The sequence below is a fragment of the Arachis hypogaea genome, chromosome 6 (assembly GCF_003086295.3).
Source record: "Arachis hypogaea cultivar Tifrunner chromosome 6, arahy.Tifrunner.gnm2.J5K5, whole genome shotgun sequence".
NCBI lineage: Eukaryota > Viridiplantae > Streptophyta > Magnoliopsida > Fabales > Fabaceae > Arachis > Arachis hypogaea.
In genome coordinates, this window is record NC_092041.1 from 32,494,407 (window position 1) to 32,498,982 (window position 4,576).

The following is a 4,576-nucleotide window of genomic DNA, read 5'->3' on the forward strand; positions in this document are numbered from 1 at the left end:
AGAAGAGTACTTTGAAACAAAACATGGAGGAGAACTTGGAAAACAACCATGAAGAAGAAGCTCATAACCATGCCAGAGAAGGCCTTGTGAATCATGTTGGGTAAGAGAGGAGAGTTCTAGGCTCTTACATCAATGCAAATCCAGGAAATTGTGGAAGTAGCATCCAAAAGCCCACCATACATGCCAACAACTTTGAATTAAAACCCCAACTCATCACCCTTGTTCAGAATAACTGCTCATTTGGAGGAAGTGCCCAAGAAGACCCCAATCAACATCTAACCACCTTCCTAAGAATATGTGACACTGTGAAGTCTAATGGTGTTCATCTGGATGTCTATAGACTGCTTTTGTTCTCTTTCTCACTCAGGGACAAAGCATCTAAATGGCTGGAATCCTTTCCGAATGAGAGCTTAACAAATTGGGAAGATGTGGTGAACAAATTTTTGGCAAGATTCTACCCTCCACAAAGAATTAATAGGCTGAGAGCTGAGGTACAAACCTTCAGGCAACAAGATGGTGAAACTCTCTATGAGGCATGGGAGAGGTTTAAGGACTTAACAAGAAGATGCCCACCAAACATGTTTAATGAATGGGTTCAACTGCATATTTTCTATGAAGGTTTTTCTTATGAGTCAAAGAAGGCCGTAGACCATTCATCAGGGGGCTCTCTAAATAAGAAGAAAACCATTAAAGAAGCCATAGATGTCATTGAGACTGTGGCTGAGAATGACTACTTCTATGCTTCTGAAAGAAGCAATACTCGAGGAGTAATGGAGCTGAACCACATGGATGCATTGCTGGCTCAAAATAAGATGATCACCAAATAGCTAGCAGATTTTACCAAGAAGGTGGAAGAAAACCAAGTTGCAGTAGTCATCACCTCATCACCAGCTCATGAAGGAGTAAATGCAGGAGAAGAAGGTGACTGGGAACAAGCTAAATATGTTGGAAACTCACCCAGACAGACCCATCATCCATACTCCAAAACTTATAATTCTGGTTGGAGAAACCACCCTAACTTTGGATGGGAAAATCAACAAGACCAAGGCCAAGACCAGAAACGCCACAACCACAATTCCAACAACAATGCAACTCACCAACATACCTCACAGTGATCCTATAAAAATTGATTCTTGAATCCAGAAAAAGCAGAAAAAGAAAAAGCTTGCATGCGAAAAAAAAAGTGGCAAAAAAAATAAATAATAAGAAAGAAAAAACTAAAAAGCAAGCAGAAAAAGCCAAAAGCTCTTTAAACCAAAAGGCAATAGCAAAAAGCCAATAACCCTTTAAACCAAAAAAGGCCCAAGGCTTTGAGCATCAGTGGTTAGGAGGGCCCAAAGGAATAAAATCCTGGCCTAAGCGGCTCAAACCAAGCTATCCCTAACCATGTGGTTGTGGCGTGAAGGTGTCAAGTGAAAAGCTTGAGACTGAGCAGTTAAAGACGTGGTCCAAAGCAAAAAGAGTGTGCTTAAGAATTCTGGACACCTCTATCTGTAGACTCTTGATGCACCCCTATTTTGTGGTACATTTTGTGCTTAATTTTAGGTGAATTTTATCCACTTTTTCCACATTTATTTAAGGAAATAGCATGGTTTCATAATTTTCTCCTAAATTGTGCTTAAGTGTAAAAAATGCTTTTTAGGCCCTTAAATTGTTAATTTTGATTCACATTTGATTCCACTAGATTCTTTGATGTGTTTGTTAATGATTTTAGGATGAAAAGGCTAAGAATGGATCAAAGGAGTGAAGAGAAGAGCATACAAAGTAGAGAAATCATGGAAAACTAAGGATTTGGGATGCACTCATCGACACACACGCGCAACAGACGTGCACGCGTGAATCTGAAGTTGCAAGGCGACGCGTACGCGAACATGGCGCATACGCGTGGATAGCAAAAATGCCAAGCGACGTGTACGCATGACCCATGCATACGCGACGGTTCTCGCATGTGACCCACTTAAAGTGAATCTGCTAGGGGCAATTTCTGGGCTTCGCATGTCCAAATCCTACTCACTTCTGATGCTATTAAACCCAAGGATTGAATGAGGATTAAAGGAGTTAGTTACCAAGTAGTCAGAGTTTAGTTTGGATCATGTTTTAGTTAGTTTCTAGAGAGAGAAGCTCTCCCTTCTCTCTAGAATGAGGATTAGGATTAGGTCTAATTTTTCTCTAGATCTAAGTTTAATTCATGTTTTTGTCTATTTTTCCCTCTCAATTTCTTGTTGCTACATCTTGTTCTTCTATTCTTTTGTTGTAATCTCCTTTATTTTGTATACCTTGTTGTGTATACACTCTTGTTCCTTTTATTTTCTTTTAATGCAATTTGAGATAATTCATGTTAATTGTGCCTTCTTTGATTGTTGTCGTGAATACTTTGCAATTAGTAGTTATTAGATTTCATTCTTGTTGTCATTTTAATATGCCTTTCTTTTATGCCTTCCAAGTGTTTGATAAAATGATTAGAAGGAAGCTAGAGTAGAATTTTCTCCTCTTGGCGTAGGTTGAGTAATTAGTAACACTTGAGTTATCAAACTCCTTTGTTAATTGATAATTGAAAGTTGCTGGTTGATTTAAATTTCACTAAAGCTAGTCTTTCCTTAGGAGTTGATTAGGACTTGAGGAATCAAATTGATTAGCTCCACTTGACTTTCCTTCATAGGTAGAGGTTGACTAAGTGGGAGCAATGGAAAATTCTTGTCACAATTGAGGATGATAATGAGGATAGGACTTCTAGTTCTCATTCCTTGCCAAGAGCTCTCTTAGCTATTAGTTTTATTCTTGCAATTTACTTTTCTTGTCCTTTATCCAAAACCCCCAAAATATACATCTTATAACCAATAACAAGAACACTTTCCTGCAATTCCTTTGAGAGACGACATGAGGTTTGAATACTTCGGTTATTTTTATTGGGGTTTGTACTTGTCACAAACAATTTTTTTGCATAAAAGGATTATTTGTTGGTTTAGAAACTATACTTGCAACGAGATTTTATTTGTGAAATTCTATACCATCAAAAATCTCTTCATCAAAATGGCGCTGTTGCCGGGGACTTGCAAATGTGCTCTTGTTATTGGTTATTGTATATATGTGAATATTGTGAATATGTTTGCCTTTTGTTTATTTGTGAGCTCTTTATAGTTTTAGAATTTAATTTTCTTGTTTCTTATTAGTTCTTGTTTTTATTTTCTATTTTCATTATGAGTTCTCACCCTTTTGGCTATGAGTTTGGTTACAATTATGTTGTAGGAAATGTGAATATCAATGACAACATACATCAAGGATGGAACAATCAAAGATGGGAGGAACCTCAAGAACTTGATCACTCTTCGTGGCAACAACCTTCGGTTTCCTATAGGTATAATTCCCATCTTAATGCATGTCAATTCAATGGCTTTGGTAAATTTCCTTGTGACTATCAACAAACACCATCATATGCCTATAGACCTCACCCTCAACATAGCCCCTGATGAGCGGATAATTTGTATGCTTTTTGGCATTGTTTTTAGTATGTTTTTAGTATAATCTAGTTAGTTTTTAGTATATTTTTATTAGTTTTTAGCTAAAATTCACTTTTCTGGACTTTACTATGAGTTTGTGTGTTTTTCTGTGATTTCAGGTATTTTCTGGCTGAAATTGAGGGTCCTGAGCAAAAATCTGATTCTGAGACCAAAAAGGACTGCAGATACTGTTGGATTCTGACCTCCCTGCACTCGAAGTGGATTTTCTGGAGCTACAGAAGCCCAATTGGCGCGCTCTCAACGGCGTTGGAAAGTAGACATCGTGGGCTTTCCATCAACATATGATAGTCCATACTTTGCCCAAGATTTGATGGCCCAAACCGGCGTGGCAAAACAGCCTCAGAAATTCCAGCGTTAAACGCCGGAACTGGCATAAAACTTGGAGTTAAACGCCCAAACTGGCATGAAAGCTGGCGTTTAACTCCAGAAAAGGTCTCTACACGAAATTGCTTCATTGCTCAGCCCAAGCACACACCAAGTGGACCCAGAAGTGGATTTTTACGTCATTTACTCATTTCTGTACACCCTAGGCTACTAGTTTACTATTAATAGGATCTTTTGACATTGTAACTGTACCTTATGACCTCATGACACTTTACACGTTTTCTTTGTGTATCTTCCACGGCATGAGTCTCTAAACCCCATGGTTGGGGGTGAGGAGCTCTACTGTGTCTTGATGGATTAATGCAATTACTACTGTTTCTCATTCAATCATGTTTGTTTCCATTCTAAGATAATACTTGTTCTTAATCCGGATGAATGTGATGATCCGTGACAATCATCATCATTCTCAACTATGAACGCGTGCCTGACAACCACCTCCATTCTACCTTAGATTAAGTAGTTATCTCTTGGATTCTTTAACCGGAATCTTCGTGGTATAAGCTAGAATTGATGGCGGCACTCAAGAGGATCCGGAAGGTCTAAACCTTGTCTGTGGTATTCTGAGTAGGATTCGATGATTGAATGACTGTGACGTGCTTCAATCTCCTGAAGGCGGGGCGTTAGTGACAGACGCAAAAGAATCACTGGATTCTATTCCGGCCAGATTGAGAACC

The 4,576-nt window shown here is 38.6% G+C and overlaps 1 non-coding gene across 1 annotated transcript; it reads right to left on the reverse strand.

Moving 5' to 3' along the window:
• Positions 1 to 476: 476 nt before the first annotated feature.
• On the reverse strand, positions 477 to 584 carry LOC112699704 (small nucleolar RNA R71). Its single transcript, XR_003152646.1, has one exon. It is a non-coding gene; the product is annotated as a small nucleolar RNA R71 (small nucleolar RNA).
• Positions 585 to 4,576: the final 3,992 nt, after the last annotated feature.